This window comes from Lissotriton helveticus, chromosome 3_1 (assembly GCF_964261635.1).
Source record: "Lissotriton helveticus chromosome 3_1, aLisHel1.1, whole genome shotgun sequence".
NCBI lineage: Eukaryota > Metazoa > Chordata > Amphibia > Caudata > Salamandridae > Lissotriton > Lissotriton helveticus.
The window spans coordinates 979,426,119-979,448,594 of NC_136061.1; the positions used below are offsets into that span (position 1 = coordinate 979,426,119).

General features: G+C 46.2%; 1 long non-coding RNA gene across 1 annotated transcript in view; it reads left to right on the forward strand.

Annotated features, from left to right (window-relative positions):
• LOC144824828 (uncharacterized) overlaps positions 1 to 19,563 on the forward strand; it is a 29,845-nt gene extending 10,282 nt beyond the window's left edge. The window contains exon 3 of the long non-coding RNA XR_013609141.1: positions 18,976 to 19,563. This is a non-coding gene — a long non-coding RNA (uncharacterized LOC144824828). The remainder of the gene's footprint in view (positions 1 to 18,975) is intronic.
• The last annotated feature ends 2,913 nt before the right edge of the window (positions 19,564 to 22,476 follow it).

The following is a 22,476-nucleotide window of genomic DNA, read 5'->3' on the forward strand; positions in this document are numbered from 1 at the left end:
AGATAAAACAACAAATTGGACATCCAATAGTATTGCTTGAGCCATACCAGGCTACAAGCTTATCCCAGCACATGACATAGACAGGCTTATTAGAAAGATGCCTGGGAGCCAGGATGACATCCATAACTTCAGAAGGAAGATCTAATGCCATCAACTGCCAATGGTCCATCTTCACACATGGAGCTGCAGACTGTGCAGGTTTGGGTGCGGAACACTGCATGGCTGCTGCGACTGGAGGCCCGCTCAAAGAAGTAGCTTGATCGGTAGACAGATACTCATGCTGAGAAGTTACAGGAACCACACTCGCCTTGACCAGTCCGCAGCCACAAGGATGACTTGAGCCCAGTTGTTCATGATCTTTTTCAGAATTCTGGGGAGGTAGCAACAAAGAAGCACGCAAGAGTCCAGAGGTCCACTTATTCAAGAATGCATCTCTGAAAGAGAGCCTTCTTGGAAACTACAGCATGCTAAGGTTTTGTTCTTGTGCATTCTCTGTGGTTGGCTGAACTAGTGTAGAAGACAAAAGGTCTTGAATAATAATCCAATAGAAGATAAGTAATCCAAAAGAGGTTTTATTGATTCGGTTTCCAATCACAGGAGGAGTGTCTCATCAGCCAGGAGTCCAAGTAGCAACTGCCCAAGCACAACGGACACCTGGCTTCTGAGAGCGACTCCACATTTAAAAGAATACATTTATACATTCTATGCACATGCTCAGGCATGTGTACACGAGATAAGAATAATCCTCAGCACGAGACCAATAATAACAAGATCCAACACACTACATCACCTTCCCCCTTATGCAAATGCAGAAAAGAGAATTAATTAAACAATTAAAATGAAACAAATTCGTTATATCTTGCAGGGGGTCTTCTAAGACGACCACTGCGACTGTAAGACGGTACTGAAAGGGAAACAACAGCAGGGGAAGTATTGTTAGGAGGAACAGGTGTCGTAGCAGGTAAATCTACGTTAGCATGAAATATTTTTGGCTGAAGCCAATGAGACCAATCACAACCCTCCTGCGTGTATAAATTTTTTCTTTTAGAAATGAGGGCAGCTTGATCTGGCGTTAACTTTGCTAGTTGTCTCACGTTCCACCAACCCTTGTCCCCCAAAAAAACTGCATTTTTACTGACTTTAAGGATTTGCACAGGACTTGAGAACATAGACAAACCTTTAGCCACTTTATAGGGTTTCTTAATCATAACCCAATCCCCTAACAACATTTGAATGTCTTTTACACATTTGGACTTGTCATAATTTTCTTTCATTACTGCTTGTTTCTGTTTGACTGAGAAGTCAACGATATCTCTAACAGGAGTAAATTGAATGCCCTCCACTTTCCTTAACCAAGCAGGAAACAAAGGAGAATGGAAATCCCTTCCCCGCAACAATTGAAAAGGGGACATTTGCGTCGTACAATGGGGTGAGACATTATAATTCCAAATTTTCTTCTCCAAAAATTTGAAAACGTCCACACCAGAAGCTATGGCTGTTTGAATTCCCTCTTTCAAAACTTTATTCCCGCGCTCAACTAGACCATTAGATGAGGGCGAATAAAGTGCCACCTTCAATTGTTTCACATCATGTGCTTTCAGAAATCTACACATCTTGTCTGAGACAAAATGGGTCCCATTGTCAGTTACTAAGGTACGAGGGGCTCCTTCTAACAAGAATAATCTTTCAAGGAAAGTAATGGTATTATTCGAATCCGGAGCCTCCACAAACCTATAGTACATCCATTTCGAGAAGTAATCAATTGCTAAGATAAGGTACTTCTTCCCTTCCGGAAGAACTTTATAAGGACCGGAGAAATCTAAGGCAACCTTCTCCCAGGCCATCTCTGGAAACTGAGAAGGTTGTAAAGGAGTCTGATGAGTCTTCCAATGTTTATCAGACAACAAACATTCTTCACAGTTGTCCACAGTAGCCCTTACTTGTGCGTCAATACCCGGCCACCAATAATGAGCTTTGATTCTCATACAAGTCTTGGTCACACCCAGGTGACCTTCGTGGGCTAATTTGATAATAGTGTTCCTTAAACCGCTGGGCGGAACGAACTTATCACTTCTTAATAAAACTCCATCCTTGACTGATAGTTCCTCTGCCACCTGAGCGAAGTTCCTTAGATCCCCCGACAGATTCCTAATGTCTGGCCAAGTCTTAGTTGAAAACTCCAAAGCCTGTGATAAAACACCATCCATTTCACTAGCCTCCAACCAATCCTTTTCAGAAATGACTGAATTCCACTCCTCAATAGCATCCACCATAGAGACACATTCCACATCCTCCTCAACTAAGTCATCTTCATCATCTTTGTCCATCAACATTCTGGACAAACAATCTGCTCTGAAGTTTTTTCCCCCAGTGATGTGTCTTAATTCAAAATTGAATTCTTGTAGTTTAGAAACCAGTCTAGTCAGTCTAGGGGAAAGACTATTGGTACCCGAAACTTTGCTAAAAATAAAAGAAAGGGGTTTGTGATCAGATAGCATAACAAATTTGCGACCCCAGATGTACATTTTAAACTTTTGAGCGGCCCACACACAGGCTAACGCCTCCCTTTCAATTGTGCTGTAGTGTTTTTCAAACTCCTTCAAAGATCTAGAGGCAAACGCTACCGTGTGTTCCTTGCCCTCCACTTGCTGGCAAAGTACAGCTCCAAGACCTTTCATGCTCGCATCTACTGCAATAATGCACATGGAATCATCCCTAAACGCCTGAAGGGAACGTGCAGAGACAATTAAATCTTTGACTTTAGCAAAAGTCTCATCCAAATCTTTTGACCAAATAAACTTTTGTCCTTTCTTAAGGAGTAACCTCAGAGGTTCCACCACCTGAGCGTAACCTTCAACAAATCTGGCATAGTACTCGGCTAGACCCAGAAATGAACGCAGAGCATCTTTATCATTTGGAGGTTTAGCTTCTGTTAAAGCCCTAACTACAGAAAATTTGGGTCTAATACCAGACTTCGAAATTGAATGGCCCAAATACTCTAATTCAGATACTCCGAACTTGCATTTGTCTTCCCTGACCGTCATGCCCCTACTACCTAGAATGGACAAAACCTTTTTTAGTAAAACATTATGTTCCTCCATTGTTTGTGTGAAAATCAAAATGTCATCTAAATATGCTTGTACCCCCACCAGATCCCCAAATAAAGAGTCCATTAACCTTTGGAACACGCTAGCTGCTGAAGCTAACCCGAACGGGAGCCTCAGAAACTTAAAAGCTCCAAACGGGGTCACAAAGGTTGTTAACTCTTGAGAATCCTTGGACAAGGGAATCTGGTGATAAGCAGACTTTAAGTCTAACAATGAAAACCACCTAGCGCCACCCAGATTTGCTAGCAGTTCTTGGATTTTGGGGAGGGGATGACAATCAATTTTGATGTTTTTGTTGAGACCCCTGAGGTCTGTGCATAGTCTGATCTCATTATTTTTCTTGCGTGCAACGACGATGGGCGCAACCCATTGGGAGGATTCTGAAGGTTTTATAATCTTGTCTTTAACAAGATCTTCAAGCATCTTTTTAAGTTCTGTCCTGACACTAAGGGGAACAGGGCGAACCTTATGACAAACTGGTGATGCTCCGGGAATGAGTCTAATTTTGTGTTCTGCGTCACTCACCATTCCAATTTTATTACTAAACACATTTTTAAACTCACTTAGTAATTCAGATCTATCGATTTTTGTATCCTCAATAAAGCAAATAGGAAAGTCACGTACTTTAATTGGATTCTCATCTCCTGGAACAAGATATAGACCCATTTTAGCGAGGTCTTTCCAACCTATGATATCTTTCCCTTTAATTGCCACGTAGACTTTTGTAATAATGGACCTTCCTAAGACTTCTACACTTGTTAAGAAAAAGCCTAACATGTCAATATCTTTCTCCCCGAAAGCTTTAGAATTAACATCAGATTGACTTAATTTCACGTCCTTTCCCCATTTATTAAAAAATGTAGAATCCCTTAGGATAGTAATGGGAGCACCAGAATCAGCCATTACTTGTAATTTAATGTTGTCAATTATGGCTTCACACAAAGGTCCCTTAATAGGTTCAGAATCATCACACTCTACCATTAACATTAGGTTATCAAAGTTGTCATTACATTCATCCAAATCCACATAGTTGACCTTGACAGATTTCTTTTGTAATCTGCAAACCTTTTGGAAGTGTCCAACTTTCTTACACCCAACACACCGTTTGTTCATGGCGGGACACCCTTTGAAATTCCCAATGTGAAATTTGGACCCACATCTAAAACAAAAACTTTGCTTATTTGTATTACTACTAGATTTAGTCTGCCACTTTTCCTTAGTTTCTTTACTAGAAATGGCATATAGACCATCGTCAGACATATCATCTGAAATGAAGTTAACCTTAGTGACTGAATCTAAAGCCATGGCTTTAGTAGAAGTTACGGATCTTTCAATACTAAGGCTAAGATCGATAACTTCGGATAATGAAGGGTTCTTACAACTAAGAATTCTTTCTTTCACCTTGGTAGAAGAACAATTGAACACAAATTGATCACGAATGAAATTGTCCAGCAAAGGACCAAAATCACAGGTGATAGCTAACACCCTCAATGCTGAAATATATTCGTCAATTTTTTCATCCTCCTTTTGTTTTCTTTTATAGAAATTGTGTCTCTCCAGCATGATATTAGGAGATTCCTCAAATTGTTTCTTTAATCTGGCAATGGCCTCCATATAAATATTCCATTCACTATTACCTGAACCAGCAGCAGCTGGAGGAGGAATGGGAACTAGACTCTTAAAAATGCGTTGTGCGGCCAACCCAAGACTGCCAAAAAGAAGAGCAAATTTCCTAGGAGGAGAATAGTCAGATGCATCAATTGCTAAAATGTGATTCTCAAACAGGCCAAACCATTCTGACCATAATAACGTAGGTTTTCCAGGTTTTTCAAGGAAAGGAGGGGGTTGAGTGACCTCCCTAACAGAAGCCATGATAAAAACAAGGAAGTAAATATGTAAAACCTATAACATAGAGAAAAACAATAAAACCTGAAAATTACAATTTGCAGAAGGAAAACGTTTTTGTTAAAGGCACCAAATATAGTTACTGTTAAAATTAGAAGTGGTTGTAAGGCGTGTGAATCGCCGGAACACACGCAGAGATAAATTTTGAAGCGTCGCTAGGACTGTCTGTCTTTTGTGCTGTCTGTCACTTAAGGTGTCTGACGCTTGAACTGTCTGCCGCTTGCTAGCCGCTTGAATCGCCTGCCGCTTCAACTGTCTGTGAGGCGAGTGAATCGCCGAGTGCGAACCTTCACCCTTTACCAAAATGGCTGCCTTGCGTAGCGTCAAACGTGCGACGTGACGTCTGTGTGTAGTGACGTAAGTGTGGAATCTCAGACTTCCACGCGTATTCAGGGTTCCGAAGATTCCGAAGGTTCCGAGACGCGATGCCGGAGTTCCAAGAGACCGGTAAGTGCGTAATTTAAAAAGTAAAACGAGGCAAGTTTGTTTTCAACCTTTAAATCCAATGTTTAGTTTCAACCCTTAAATCCAATGACAGAACAAAGTTTCCATACGTGTTTGAAGAAATTTATCGTCTCTGGAAACACCGACGACACTTAAATCCGGAAAAAGTGTCAATGAAACAAATTTAAATCCGCTCCTCTCTCGTTTAAATGTGGCCCAAATAATCCGAAGATCCGTTTGAGATGATTAAATAAACCAGCATGGAATAAGGTCATCAAAGGATCTTTTGCCAAAGTTCAAATTTGACGCGAATTCGTCAAAAATCCTTTTGCGTGGGTCGGTGATGGAAACAATCCCGATCGTCGCCAATATGTAGAAGACAAAAGGTCTTGAATAATAATCCAATAGAAGATAAGTAAAACCAAAAGAGGTTTTATTGATTCGGTTTCCAATCACAGGAGGAGTGTCTCATCAGCCAGGAGTCCAAGTAGCAACTGCCCAAGCACAACGGACACCTGACTTCTGAGAGCGACTCCACATTTAAAAGAATACATTTATACATTCTATGCACATGCTCAGGCATGTGTACACGAGATAAGAATAATCCTCAGCACGAGACCAATAATAACAAGATCCAACACACTACAACTAGTCCACCCTAGCATTCAACAATCCTACCAGGTGCTACACAACCAGGGAAAATGTCATATTGCTCCAGCCAACTCCAGAGCCGAATTACCTCATGGCACAGGATTCAGGACATCACACACCCCTATCCAGCCCTGCTTATTGCAGCACTTCATTGAAGTGGTGCGGTCCGTGAAAACCTGCACCAGTCTCCCTTTAATGGATGGTAGAAAGGCCTTCAAGCCAGGCGCATTTCCTGCAGCTCCAATAGATTTACGTGGAACCGGGTTTCTCTTGGATGCCACAGCCCTCTGATCGCCACATCTCTCAGGTGGCCTCCTCAGCTCAGCAATGATGTAGCCATTACTACTGGTCTGGTTGCAGTTGAGCAACCACCACTGCAGATCTGTTGCAGTCATCTCTGAAACCTGGATGATGGCCTCATGGTTCGTTTGGTGCTGGGCTCACTTCAGATCCCACTGCAGAGCCTGCATATGCTACCTGATGAAGTAGACAAGCAGGACGCATGAGCCCACAGGCCAAGAAGCCTCAAAACGGCTCTCACCGAGATCCAAGACTGAGACTGAAAATCGGGGTCATAGCCTGAATGTCCTGGTCTTGTTGCAACAGAGAAAAGACCCTGAACTGCACAGTGTCCACAACAGCTCCTATAAAAAGGAAGTCTCTGCAAAAGAGTCAGGTGTCACTTTGGCTTGTTGATTGATAACTCAAATGCCCTCAGGTGGTTTACTGTCATCTGGAGATGATCTACGACTGACTGTGGCAGGCTCGCCTTTAACAGCCAGTCATCGAGGTATAGGATTACTGATATCTCCAGACTGCCGAAGATGTGCCATGTCGGCAGCCATCACTTTTGTGAACACTCGAGGGGCACTGGTAAGGCCGAAGGGGAATACACCAAATTGAAAATGCTTCTGGCTTAAGTTTAACTGCAGGTAACATTAGTAATGGGAATGCAGGACAGGCACAGAAAGTACACCTCTTGTAGTTCCAAAGCTACCATCCCATAGCTCAGATCAAGGGCCAGTGTTAGCACTTTGAATGCCTTCCTGTGGATTGACATTCGGAGGGCATGTCGGCTTTATTCCAGAGTACGTTTGTGTAATGGCCTAGTAGACAAACTGAAATGATCGACTTAGGGCTAGGGTGCCTGAAGAGAACATTTATTCCACAAACGATTCAATAATTTCCGACTCCCTGTCCAGAGGAAGTGGGAGAGGGGGCTTCATCAGGAATTAATTAGTATTCACCTCGGAGGAAGCTTGGACTATCAAACTTTCAGACATAGGATGCGCCATAAGGAAATCAGGGTTGCCAGACACCTGTTTGCAGCATCTGGCATCCTTTCCGCTGGTGGACAAGAGCAAGGTTTTGACGATGTACCCAAAAGGGTGTTGGTGAGGACTTAATTGAACAGTAGTAAAGGTTCTGAATATGTCCAAGCAGAAGAACTTCAATAATCACATTTGTTTTAACCTCACCATAGGAAGTTACACATTCAAGACCTCAGCAGCATGTCTGATAACTATGGCACAGGAAGCACTCTCTTCCATTGTCAGCCCTATGAAGGAAATCAGACCTGCACCAGGGGGAAGTATCAAGCTCACTGGCCTTTTGTAGATCCATATACAGACTGTCATCATCATAATGTGGCAGGGAATGATCCCCCATCATCTCCATTGTCATCTCTGGTTAAAGTTGGAACAGAAAAGCTGGTGGAACAACTTGGCAGCTTCGTGGTAGCGAGAGCACGGAACGGAAACCGGGTACAAACATATGCAGCATGGCCTCCCTAGCCCTCAACCTGCTGTGGTGTTGCAGATAGCCTGGGGAACTCAGGGCACATAAGGATTAAGTGTGGGATTGGCTACTCAACTGAAGAACAAGATCTCTTCTGCTAGATAGTGGCAGGATGGTGTGGAGTCCTGCTTCACCTTCTTACATTTCCGCTTTGATTTAGACTTCGAATTACCCTGACCGTGACTAGGAGCTGTTACGGGCTCGACCTTGAAAGCAGTAACGGGTGAATGCTTTTGAGTTAGAGCAGGGATTTTAGTGTCTTCTTTTGATGTTCTGCCACATACAGCTTTGCTTCATAGTCTTAAATTGCCTTTGGGTGTCTGAGGGCGCATTCCTTATATGACAAGAGTTGTGACCCAAGCCCAGTGACACTATGCAGGTCTGTCACCGGTATCTGTTTATTGCAGTCACAACATGGTCTGAACCCTGAGGTTTAGGCGAGGACATAGTTTCTTTGCACACTGGAATTCAGCCTAAAAAAATAGACAAATGGAAATAAAGACAGTGGAGCTCGAGATCAGTGTTCGAAGGCGCAGGAAGGTAAGGAACCGATCTTAGCGTGCAGGGATGCTGCCTCTCTCATCACTTCTGTAGAAGAACAAAGTCAAGATATAGCCACATGACACCACTAAGCCGTGTACTAGAGCACTGTTCTGCAAACTTACCGATCAAGAATGGAGCCTGGTGCATATTCCAAGGATAAGGAATCTGTGCTTAGAAATATCCATCAGAAGAAAAAGGTTATGTACCACTATAAGCATCTGTTTGTAGCATGTAGTGCTGTAGATTCATATGATCTGCATACTTCTGCCATCTCGGCTGTAGAGCTCAGTCGTTTGCTGGTTGTTTTTCTTCAAAGAAGTCTTTCGAGTCATAAGGTATATGGCTACTCCTCTCCAAGTCGGCAATGCACGTGTGCTCTGACTTCAGGTTAGATTTTTTTTCTCGCAGTGGGCGAGAGTAGTATGGAGTGGAACATAAATGCAGTATGATGCACATGAAGGTTGCAAAAGGAAGTTGTGATCAGACCCACTCACTTCCCGTGTTGACATTGGGTGCATATGAATCTTTAGTACTACATGCAACAAACAGATGCTTACAGGGTAAGTATAATTTTCAGTTCATACATGTGATGTTGTAGTTACACATGCTCTGCATAGACTGCAAAGCTGTACCCCTTTACAGTTGGGGGCTAGTTTGTGGACAATGCAGCGGTCTGAAATAAGGTCCTTAAGACAATCTGGCCAACAATTGAATGACTAGGCTATCAACAGAAGAATGCTTAATGAAGGTGTGTGGTGTTGACCAAGTGGCATCTTTATGTATGTCGGCTAGGTAAATATTTCCTAACGCCATGGTTGCAGGCTTCTTCTGTGTAGGGTGTGCCCTACGTGTAACAGGGAGGGCTCTTTTTGCTTAGTGAATGCAGGTCTGGATGCATAGAACTATCCATTTGACAATGTCTGCCATGGGTATAGGGTGGCCCTTAGGAGCTTTAGCAAAAATTATAAACAATAGTTCGCTTTCTGAAAGGGCTTGATCTTATCAATGTAGCTCATGAGTGTTCGGTTGACATCTAAAGTGTGTAGAGTACGCTCTGCTACGAAGTCTGGTTGGGGGAAAATAATTTGGAGCTCTTTGGTTTGGAGATGGAAAGGGAAATCCAACTTTGGGTTAGTTATGAGTGCCACCCTATCATTATGAACCTAAATGAAGGGTTCTTGGAGCATGAGGGCCTGTAACTCACTAATAAGCCTAAGAGAGGTTATGGTGACTAAAAAGGCTGCTTTCCAGGCAAGCGCAAGAGTGCAAGGGCTCCTGGCGGGGTGGGGTAGAAGTCCCTGAAGTCTGGTGAGGACTATGTTAAGATTGCATGCTTTAGAAGTGGGAACCCTGGGAGGGATGACTTTCTTTTTAGTCCTTCCATGAATGCTCGGACAGGTATGCAGCAAAAGAAAGCTAGTTCCCTATTTTGCATGTAGGTAGCTATAGCTGCTAAATGTAGCCATATTGTACTGTAGGCTAGGCCTGACTTCTGTAGATGAAGCAAATAACATGTTGTATCCTGGACTGCTGCTTTAAGGGGGTCCAGATGTTAGGAGATGCATAAATGGACAAATCTCTTTAATTTTGTTACGTAGCAGGGTCATGTGGTAGGCTTTCGAGATTTCCATAAGATGTGCATGTGTTCCTTTGGGAGATGCACGTAGCTAGACTCTAGGACCTTAGGTACGAATTGACTAGCTTCAAGGCCAGATGCTTGATCTGATCTTGGCAAGGTCTGACCTGTTGGGGAGCTTTTCGTGGGGAACGGATTGACATCTTGAGTGCGGAGTACATGGGCTGTCTGACCCAGATATACGCTACAAGGATGAGAGTCTGAGAGGTTTACTGCATCTTCTGTATCTTTAATGGAAGGAGTGGAAGGCAGAAAGTTGTAAGCAAATATCCCTGACCAGTTCATCCATAGTGCATGTGTTGAGATGTAACGAAGATCACTTCAGACGTTTCCTCAAGAAGACGCAAACTCCCAACTCCCTCAAGGAATAACCAGCACAATCAGGAAGGTAACACTGACTATGTTCACTAGACCCCAAGGGAAAGGGGAAGTGGAGTGAGAAACTAACAACAACAACAAAACAATTACTTCTTGCTGAAGTCTCTCTTGAAGTGTTCCAGGCCGTTGTTTTTTCTTAGCGCCAACTGGACTCACGTAATCCTGTTTTGCAATTAACAATTTTACTAATAAATTCTTGTTTAAAACATTCCTTTGCTAGAGTTTCTTTTTAGAACATCTTAAATACTGACCATAACAGTTAACAGCCTTTGTTCACACTTTTCTGGGAGTTGAGTCAAAGAAACTGGCTGAATAACTTTTCTGACTCCTTCAAATAAATCAAGTTTGATTAAATCAATAGTTCGCCTTTTAAACTTGAAGGTTAGTTGGTTAATCTTGTTAATTTAATTAATTAATTGAACTCTTAACTCATGCATCAATTCATACCTGAAAAATCCCAGTCTTCAACTTCTCATTGGGGTTCTGGATTATTTAAGAGAAAAGAAGAAAGAGACAACTGCAACTGCTCCTAATTATCTTGCTCCTCAATTAAAACAGTTTTTTACATTGAGTCAAATCATCTTTCAATCTACTTAAGATTTAACAACTGATCTAAACAGTCTGCACAATTTGATTTTACCTAGGCTTGTTTGTTCCTTCTGACAACATAACTAAAAACTAGAATTTAAATCTGACTTCAATTCAATTCTGTTCGTTTCGCCTTAAAAAACCCTGCGCAGTCTCTGAAAGATATTAAATCAGTCAATTGTTCTAAATCTTACTGTCCTTCTCCTGGATGAACTCGGGTCGGGTGAAAATGCAGTTCCGATCTATGTGAAACGTCACGTAAAGGAAGCAGCCCCAGGCGCCTGCGCACGTTTCACCTCAAAAAGTCTTCAGGCGGTTCTGCTAATGAAGCCGGTATTTCAGCGAGAGGATTATTTCTTCAGGGGAACAGGTTTTCCAACACGGAACTACTTAACAGTCTCGTATCGATTTTAAAAGGGAAAGGAAAGGGTTTTCCAGAATCCAATTTCTCGAGCGGCTCGTAAACAGAAGCGCTCCTCGTCACGTCAACGGCAGACGAAACGCAGAGCCGTTATCAGGAATTCCTTAAGTAGCCTTTGTCCACGTGAAGCAGCGCGCGGCTCAATAACTTCACTGTCACGCGCTGAGACACTGACACAAGGCAGCATACCAACAAGCATTGACTAATGCAAATCAACTTCTGCATAACACATGAACAGTAATGGCTCTAGTTTCTAACAAGTAAATAAATTACAGCGAATTACAAGATTGTTTACAATTAAAACATTTATCTACTAGAAACTAAATGAGCCAAAGCAACTCAGGATTACGTGGGCTGACCAGTTGCGATGGGAGCACCCCTAACAGCATGCCCATGAACAGTGAGTGTGGGAACCTTGAGGAGAAGTTTGGGCATACTTCATTTTTTTGGGGAGATTGGAGGTAGGTTCATCTGTTGGGAGCCCCAGCACCGAAAGTACTGGAGCAGACTTGCAGATGGAGTTCCCACTTCTGGACTTGTTGGTGTGTCTTGCTGAGAAGTTCCTCAGTATCATTGTCCACCCCAGAAGTACTCTGCCATTAAGTGGATGTGGTGACTGAGTGCCCAATACCAAATGTTATGTGCCAGCACAGACAGAGGCAGAACGTGAGCTCCACCTTGTTTCTGTAGGTAATATATAGCAGTCATGTTAGTCCTGATGAGGACTGCAATAGATAAAACAAATTATCATTGTTCCACCACTACAGGGGGCAATGTGTGCAGGCCTTTACCAACACTAGATCCTACATCAGGGGGTGCCTTGATTGTGACCATTGGGCTGAAAGGCACTGTTGTAGTGGGTGAGCCTGGGGTACTATGGCAACACACAAGGCTATCATGCCTATTAGGTGCATAAAGGTTCAGACTACGAGGTGCCTATTTGATTTGACGGAACAAAAAAAGGAAGCGTTAGCTGCTTGGAAGACTCTATGAGGGCTGGGGTAGGCTTTGTTTGCGACTAAGTTCAGTATTGCTCCGAGGAAGGGCTGAATCTGTGGGGTTGTAGGTGAGACTTGGTGGTGTTTATGGTCAACCAGAGACTGGAAATGAGGGAGAGTGTAGCCTAGGTGTGTGGAGGGACTGGAGCTAGCCTGTGCTCTTGATTATCAAATGTCTAGGTAGGAGAAAACGTGGATACCCTCCCTGCTCAAGTGTGCGGTGACTACTGCAAGGTACGTGGTGAAGACTCATAGAGCAATAGTGATGCCAAATGGAAGTACTTTGAACTGACAATTACAGCCACTTATCTCAAACTGCAGGTAGCACCGGTAGGTGGGATGAATGGGGATATTAAAGTAGGGATTCTTGAGGTCTACCCCACCATGTAGTTGACATGTTGAAGCAGAAGGATGACATTGTACAGCATTACGATATGGAAGTTTTCAGAGGATGTACTGGTTCTTGGGCCTGAGGTCCAGGATGCGACTGAGAGAGCCGTCCTTCGGAATGAGGAAGTAGAGGGGGCAAACTCATTTGCCCCACTGATTGCTGGTGGGCACTGGTTGTATGGCCCCTTTTTGGAGGCGTGCTTGGCCCTCTTCCTCCAGAAGGTATAATGTTCTCTGGTGAGGGTAGGGTGGGATATTGGGAGGGGTTGGGAGAAGTGCTGGCAGAACCAACGCTAAGAGCCACTTGTCTGGTGTGATTTTCTGCCAACGATAAATTAAATCTTGCAGTCTAACCGACAGGTGTTTTATGTTAGGGCACGGGGAGTCCATATTTAGAGGTGGAAGTCCACTTGCTGGAACCTCCCTTATCCCTATAGGCACCCTATCTCGGTGCTTGTTGATGGTAGACATGCTGTTGCCTCTGATAGGAAGGAGTAGGGTCTTGGGAGGTGGCCTGGAGTCAGCGCACCACTGGTATCGCTGAAAGAAGCCTTTGGGGATGAGGTCTGAAGGACACCAAATGCTTCGGTGTCAGTGTCCACCTTCATCTTTTTTTTGTTATTTGTTTATTGAAAATTCTGAGAGAGCATACAGTATAAACGCATTTCAATAGTACAATGCAATGACGTTCCTCCGTGCGATAAACCTCTAAACCATACCAAATAACATTACACCTTCATCTTTCTTACATCTAGTTAACCTGCAGACTGAAAAGATGTTCACCAATGAAACATAGGTTCAGTGAAAACTATTGGACTTTGGGTTTAATGCCCGAGATGCAGAACCACACATGATGCCTGAGGAGTATGCTGGTGTTGTCCGCTTTAGAAGCAGTGTCGCTAGTATCTAGGGCACAGCAGATAGTGGCATTAGAGATCATCTTTCCCTCTGCTATTTACTCCTCCCCCTCTTCCTGAACTCTTCAGTAGTTGCTTCACGAATTCCTGCATCTCGTTCCATTGTGCCCCATTATATAGGGAGAGGAGGTAGACTGTTGGCTAGGCTCCAATGGGGGGGGGGGGTTGGGGGGGGGAGGAAGGGGGGTTCTCCCACTACCCAACAATTTTCTGTCTTTATTGGGCAGGGGATCACTGCCCATGGCCTGAGCATAAACATGCCTATACGCAGTAAGTACCACAAGGGAATTGGGGAGGAGGACATGACCCCAAATGTAAGGTGGGTAGTTTGAAGGTGTTTATATTTTTTCGAAACGCACTCTTGCCATGAGAGGTTCCTTAATGGGGTCTGTGACTGACTTTAACATACCTTATAGCATAAGTAAGAAGTCATCTTCCTCATAGAGGACATGCATATTCACCTCTCATTGGATAGATATCCAGGTCAGGATTTTCTAGGGTAGTGACATCATATTGGTCCCACGGGTCGTCTGTGGGCGCTGGATTGACTGGTGCATTATAGGGGTAAATGGGGGTTGAAGGGGCTGCTTTCCCTGTGGGAAGAGTATGGGTAAGAAGGTAGTGGGAGAGGAGGCAGAAGGAGGATGTACATGTGAGAGGGGGCTGGTGCCTAACTGTCTATTTTAGGCTTGGGACTTGTGGAGGCTTCCAATCAAGCTCTTCTCAAAGATCAGTTTCCTTTTGGGAGGCGGTTTCATGGAGATCTTCTCCATCTGAGGGTGGTGAACAGTCATTTCTGCCTCGCAGACAACTCCTGCAGGACGAGTTGCTCAGAGTTGTCAGAGTCCACCGTTGAAGGGGGCTTCCACACCGATGGGGTCCGCGACTCAGCTGGAGCCTTCAGACCTGTAGCGGTTTTCAACACTGATGGCAGCTTTGGACCCATGTCTGGTTTTATTGCCAGCATTTAAAGGGTTTTTACCTAGAAGTCCATTGGAGTATTTTGAGACTCAACAGCTGTGAGGGATCAGTGCCCGTGGGTGGGAGCATTACAGACTCTGAGGCCTTCGGCCGCTGCCACCCAGAGCTTGCCTTGGCAGTTCGGGCTGGACTGTTCCCATGAGGCACAGGGTCAGACTGATTTGCATATGGCCATGTCTGAACTGGGGTGGCAGAGGGGGCTAAAGAACGGTGATGGATTAAACCCAGATCTGTTGACTGGGTGTGAGTGTTTGATTGGTTCAGATGCTCCGTCCATCACCACCCCCTTTTGTACCACTTTGTTCGCCATAAGTTGGCAGGGTATGCTCAGACGTGAGTCCCTTGCTCACTTTGCCACTGGATTCAAGCAAGCCGGGCTGAAGACGGCTGAAATGCCAGAAACCAGTCCTCGGAAGCTTGTTTCCGGTCTAGGGAAGGCATGGCTTGGCAGTTCGGGCTGGACTGTTCCCATGAGGCACAGGGTCAGACTGATTTGCATAGGGCCATGTCTGAACTGGGGTGGCAGAGTGGGCTAAAGAACGGTGATGGATTAAACCCAGATCTGTTGACTGGGTGTGAGTGTTTGATTGGTTCAGATGCTCCGTCCATCACCACCCCCTTTTGTACCACTTTGTTCGCCATAAGTTGGCAGGGAATGCTCAGACGTGAGTCCCTTGCTCTCTTTGCCACTGGATTCAAGCAAGCCGGGCTGAAGACGGCTGAAATGCCAGAAACCGGTCCTCCGAAGCTTGTTTCCGGTCCAGGGAAAGCATGGCTTGGCAGATCGGGCTGGACTGTTCCCATGAGGCACAGGTTCAGACTGATTTGCATATGGCCATGTCTGAACTGGGGTGGCAGAGGGGGCTAAAGAACGGTGATGGATTAAACCCAGATCTGTTGACTGGGTGTGAGTGTTTGATTGGTTCAGATGCTCCGTCCATCACCACCCCCTTTTGTACCACTTTGTTCGCCATAAGTTGGCAGGGTATGCTCAGACGTGAGTCCCTTGCTCACTTTGCCACTGGATTCAAGCAAGCCGGGCTGAAGACGGCTGAAATGCCAGAAATCAGTCCTCGGAAGCTTGTTTCCGGTCTAGGGAAGGCATGGCTTGGCAGTTCGGGCTGGACTGTTCCCATGAGGCACAGGGTCAGACTGATTTGCATAGGGCCATGTCTGAACTGGGGTGGCAGAGTGGGCTAAAGAACGGTGATGGATTAAACCCAGATCTGTTGACTGGGTGTGAGTGTTTGATTGGTTCAGATGCTCCGTCCATCACCACCCCCTTTTGTACCACTTTGTTCACCATAAGTTGGCAGGGTATGCTCAGACGTGAGTCCCTTGCTCTCTTTGCCACTGGATTCAAGCAAGCCGGGCTGAAGACGGCTGAAATGCCAGAAACCGGTCCTCCGAAGCTTGTTTCCGGTCCAGGGAAAGCATGGCTTGGCAGTTCGGGCTGGACTGTTCCCATGAGGCACAGGGTCAGACTGATTTGCATATGGCCATGTCTGAACTGGGATGGCAGAGTGGGCTAAAGAACGGTGATGGATTATACCCAGATCTGTTGACTGGGTGTGAGTGTTTGATTGGTTCAGATGCTCTGTCCATCACTACCCCCTTTTGTACCACCCAGAACCTGATGGCAGTGGAGGTTCGAAAGGCTCCGTTTTAGATGGTGGACATTATGCCAGCCCACCTTGGCGCAGTTCAATACCTCAATTTGAGACCTTTTCAGAGGCCTGGTGAGTGCTTCATTGCCTATCGTACTCATGGTCCTTAATGAGGGATTTGCCTAGGGACTGTGTGGGAGGTAGAGAGAAGTCGCTAGGTCTTCTGCTGGGTCAGAGTCAAAAGAGAAAGTAATCTCTGGTCTAGGCAACGGATGATGTGCAGGACACCCGAAGGACCAACATATTCACCCTCCTGTGTCAGGCAAGAGATGTTCCCTGAAGGTGTGGCGAGCATCGTTGGAGGCTTGTTGCTGCATCCTCTGATGTGGCCACCTTCCCAATTAGATGGCAGGAGTATGTAGAACAAGTGTATCTACTCCAACACATGCTTAGAACATTCTTCTTACCCTAGCATGTTGACTTGAAAGTTTACTGGGACACAGAATAAAATCAGCTTTTCTGTTTGGAGCACAACTCACACATTGTATTAATAGATGTACAGTTTCGCCTCCTGCTCCCTGATGGCTTTCTGATGCATCAGGGAGTATTTGTAACTGTACTTCAATTTGGGCGTAGACAGCACAGGCAGACAATTTGTGGATCTGTGACTGACATCTGCTTCCAGCAGTTGCGGCATAATTTGAAGTCTGTGGTCTCTGGGAGTGAACATTTTTCCGTAGCACACTGTCCGTAGAAAAACAATGCTGGACCAAGTTAAACACCCAAAAACTTTAATAGCGGAGCTCTGGATCCATATCAAAGGGCACAGAAAGAAAAGAACTGGGGTGGTGCCTAAATATGGTTCAGTGTCATAAAACTGGGCAAGCAAGAATTACTGGGCCTTCGTTATGGGGCAGGAGTCATTTGCCTCACATGTCCTGGAGCAGGTCTACTCCATAGCCATCTATGGAAATTGGGCCAAATGAAACACCTTAAGCACTTGACTCTCAGTGGTAATAATGGAGGCCGTCTTAGGTTTCTCAAGGAGGTAGTGTGTGGCATAAGCTCAGAACTAAATATTCAGCCAATCCTGCAATAAACTTTTTAGGTCGAGCCTGTAGCAGCGCACATGCGCTGCTCTGGTGAGACTTCTTGGAAGGGGCTTTGAAAAGCACACCACATGCTCATGTGTGTTGTTTTGTTTTTGTCACGGGCTATTGGCTTTTTTAGGTCGAGGCTGTAGCAGCACACATGTGGTGAGACTTCTTGTAAGGGGCTTTGAAAAGCTGACCACACGCTCATGCGTGTGGTTTTGTTTTCCTCACTGGCTATTGGCTTTTGCGTGCGTCTTTCTAAGAAAGACAGCACGTAATTGGGCAAAGGCGGGTGCATGTCCTGCCTTTGCTCCGCCCACTCCACCTATTGCTTGCGGTTACCCGCACAGGCACCTTCTGGTTTGAATTATCGTGCCCAGAAGCTTGCGCGATAATTCAAACCAGATGTCACGATGTGGCACGCGCGCGTGCTTGACGTTCTTATTTCATAGACTCCCATTATTTTACCTCAATTCACTCGCTTCTACCTTTCTTCGTTTTATTCCCTTTGCCCCCGCTTGCCTTCTTTCATCTTTTTTTCTCCCATCGTTTCCTTCCTCTCGTTCGCCTTTCCCAGACTCTCCTTTACTTCTTTTCGCTACTCTTCACTTTTTGGTTCAACACCCTTTCTGCCTTCCCTCCCTTCTCCTCGCTAGCCCTGCCTTCACATCCAGGACGCATCGCCCTGGAAACAGAATGCAGCCCGGCGGCTCCATGGTGACTAAAGCAGAGCGCTCTTCTGCCTTGTACAGCTCGAATCCCACACGTGGCCCTTCTGTACCTTCGGCCTGGACCCTCAACAGCACCATGGCACGTCTTAACATGGAAGAGTACTTCGCACTGCCCTGGAGGACAAGCTCCTAGTGTAAGACGAAAGAGTGGGGTGTTCTGCGGGGAGGAGGGAGCGTCACGTGAGGACATGTCTACTAGAGAAGTTCTTTTGCAGGACGTGCTTGCTTGCTGCGTGGAGGAAAGTGACCCCTTCTGCTGCTTTTTGTCAGGGTTCTATGGATCCTTCAGGCACCTGGGTCCCGGTGCCACTACCCCTGCGGCACCAATGGTAGTACGCCCATGTAAGAGGATGGGCATTTTGATAGGGGAGGTGCTGCTCTGTAGCAGCGGCGCACTCTCTGTGTTAACCTCTTCGGTCCTCGCTCTGGTCTCCTCTCACTCTGTGGGTGCATGCAGTCTTTTGTGGTCCCGGAGCTGCCCGAATCACATGCTGCACGCTCAGTGGAAGGTACTTTAGAAGTGACATCATTGTGGTTCACTACATAAGCTGTTTCTTCCAGTCGTGAACAAAGTGTGGGAGCTGAATATTATTCACAAGTCAAACATGAGTAAGACCCACAAGACATGATGGTGTGACAGTTTTCAGAGTCACGGTTTTAAAATATGGAAGAAAATCACAAAATGGGGTCATTGACAGTCCTTGACTTCTGTAACCGGGTTCGGCTGTCTTGCCCCATAGGGGGGTCCTCAATAACGATGTCCGACCCCCCCCTTTTGTCTCCGCAGCCTGAACAACACATCGAAAGTCCCAGGCCCGAGATCTACTCGTGTGATGAGGAAGACGACGGCGACTGGGGGCCCTTTAAATGGACAAGCAGCTTGATGGAGGAGGAGTCGTCTCACCTGTATAAGGGAGGAGCGGACGATCAAGCGGTGTGTTTCTACACCGGAGGAGCGGACAGTGTGGCAGAGAGCGGAGAGGCGGGAAGCAGCGAGGAGAACTGGAGGAGAGGAGCAAGGCGTAGAGGAGGCGTGAGCCCAGCGGACGTCGAGAGGAGCGAGAGCAGAGGACGGGGAACCGAGGAGGAATTCACCGACTCAGAGGAGAACATCGCACAAGCAGGAAGCCGATCTGCACGACCAGCTGAGCCCGGAGGCCAACACCACGAGTCGCCCAGCCGTACGCCAGGAGGGGTACGGCTCCTCGAGGTACGTGAACGCTTCCTGGGGTGGTGGAGGCGGAAGGGTAGGGGGACGCCTTAGTAGCTAACCATACTGTGCCCGGTGTGGTACCCGCCCCTTCAGTGTAAAAGACACCAGCACTAACCCCGTTCAATCAGAGCACCGTGTGTATCCCTCACTTCCCCGCTCCCTGGCTAGTTTAAATAACGGGTTGGATAAAGTGAAGTACAATCCTTACGTGTCCTCTCTTTTCCTGCATGTACCCTGGCGACGGCGAGAGCGGTCAGAACGGAGCCTCCGGAGCCCAGCCGAAGGCGGAGCCCCAGCAGTAAAGAAGGAGAAGAATCGAGGCGGAAGTCCCGAAGAAAGAGAAGCAGATCCCCACGTCGAGGAGTCTTACGGAAAACCTGTACTGACTCACTGTTAGCCAAAATAAACCTTGCTACAACCAAGACCCGCTTATTGCCTCTTCCTGTCCCCGCAGTTACAACTTCTAAGGTGCTGCAGCTCCGCAGCACCCCTCGTGGAAGATGTTGTGCTTTTATGTTAGTGTGGAGTCAAGAAGCACCACAACCAAGTGGAAACAACTGATAAGCTTATATGTATCGAATATGCTACTTACCAGTATGCATCTGTTCTTGGCATGTAGGGCTGCTGACATTCATATCTATTGCATAGATTGCCGCCTAGTGTTGGGTCCGGATGATTGCACATTGTTGTCCTGGAAGAGTCTTCGAAGTATCACGAGATAGGTGGCTCCTCCCCTGGACTACAGTGCGCATGGGCATCGACTCCATCCCCAGATTGTTTTTAGCCATTGTGGCAAAGATGGAGTGTAACACCGTGAGTGATGACCATGCTAAGAGTAAGCGTAAGTGCTGCAGCCGCTACAGGCGCCAGGGAGGAGGGCGGGCGATATGAATGTCAGCAGCCCTACATGCCAAGAACAGATGCATACTGGTAAGTAGCATATTCGGTTCGAGGCATGTGGGCTGCTGAATTCATATCTATTGCATAGAATACATAGCAGTCCCTCCATTAGCGGCGGCCGCCTGTGCAAGCTGCAGCAGTTTGAAAAAGTGTTTTTAGAACAGCCTGCCCTACAGCTGCCTGCTGTTTGGAGTGCACATCTACACAGTAGTGTTTTGTAAATGTGTGTGGTGTAGACAATGTGGCTGCTCTACAAATGTCTTCTAAGGGAATATTTCCAAGGAAAGCCATGGAGGCCCCCAACTTGCGGGTGGAATGTGCCCTCGGGGGGATTGTTAATGTGCGCTTTGCTTTTAGATAGCAAATTTGAATACATTTAACAATCCACCTGGCTATACCTGCCCTGGAAATGGGGTTGCCTTTGTGTTGTGCTGAAAAGGCAACAAAGAGTTGTTTCGTCTTCCTAAAATCTTAGGTCCTATCAATGTAATACATTAAAGCTCTTTTGACGTCAAGAGTGTGGAGCATTCTCTCCGCCACTGTCTCAGGATTTTGGAAGAACACAGGCAGTTCAATAGTCTGATTGATATGGAACTGTGAAACCACCTTTGGAAGAAATTTAGGGTTAGTGCGCAGCACCACCCGGTTGGAATGAATTTGTATGAATGGCTCTTGGATGGTTAGTGCCTGGAGTTCACTAACACGTCTCAGCGATGTAATCGCTATCAGGAAAGCCACTTTCCATGTTAAGAACTGAATCTCGCATGAATGGAGAGGCTCAAAAGGTGGACCCATCAGTCGGGTGAGGACCACATTAAGGTTCCATTCAGGAGCTGGTGGGGTCCTGGGAGGAATGACTCACTTGAGTCCTTCCAGAAAGGCTTTAATGGCAGGCACTCTGAAAAGTGAGAGATGCTGCCGGTTTTGGAGATAAGCCGCTATGGCGGATAAATGTATCCGAATGGAAGCATATGCTAGATTGCATTTGTAAAGATGTAACAGATAACAAATGATGTTGTGCGTAGATGCGTCAAGCGGGTCTATGTTGTGGTCTACGCAATAAATGACAAACCGCTTCCATTTTGCCGCATAGCATGCTCTGGTGGTGGGCTTTCTTGCCTCTCGTATGATATCCATGCAGTCCGGAGGCAAGTTGAGGTAGCCAAACTCTAAGACCTCAGGAGCCAGATCGCCAGGTTGAGCTGTTGCGGATCTGGGTGCTGAATGTCGGCATGGCTCTGCGTCAAAAGTCTGGGTGTGAGGTGCAGCCTTTGATGCGGTACCACGGAAAGTTCTAGAAACGTGGTGTACCATGGTTGGCGTGCCCACGTTGGAGCAACCAGGATGAGCGTCATTGAGTGTTGCTTCAGCTTGCGTGCCACCAGCGGTATTAGAGGTGCTGGGGGAAAAGCGTACGCAAATTTGCCTGACCAGTTCATCCATATCGCATTGCCCTGCGAATGTGGGTGTGGGAACCTGGCAGCAAAGCTTTGGCATTTGGCGTTTTCCCTTGTGGCGAACAGGTCTATCTCTGGATGACCCCACTGCTGGAAGTACGGGTGGAGTACTGATGGCTGTAGCTCCCACTCGTGCATTTGGTGGCTGTACCTGCTGAGCAGATCCGCCATCTGATTGTCCTTGCCTGGGAGGTGTTTCGCCATGAGGAAGATGTTCCTTTGAATGGCCCACTTCCACATGCTCTGAGCCAGATGAGACAACTGTGGAGAGTGTGTACCTCCCTGCTTCTGAATGTAGTACATTGCCGTCATGTTGTCCGTCCGGATCAACACGACCTTGTTGCACAGATGTACCTTGAATGCCTTCATTGCCATGAAGATTGCCATCAGCTCTAGGAGGTTGATGTGCATCTTCTTTTGCTGCTTTGTCCATAGTCCCTGCACCGTGTAGTGGAGTACATGAGCTCCCCATCCCTGGAGAGATGCGTCCGTTGTTAGGATGATTTGTGGCACAGGCTCTTGGAACGGTCGTCCCTTGCAAAGGTTGTGTGGATTCCACCAATGCAGAGAGTTGTATGCACGACCGGTTACCAACACTAGGTCTTTCAACTGTCCGTGAGCCTGAGTCCACTGATGTGCTAAGCACTCCTGAAGCGGACGCATATGTAGACTCGCATGCGGGACTATGAAGATGCAGGAGGCCATCATGCCTATCAAC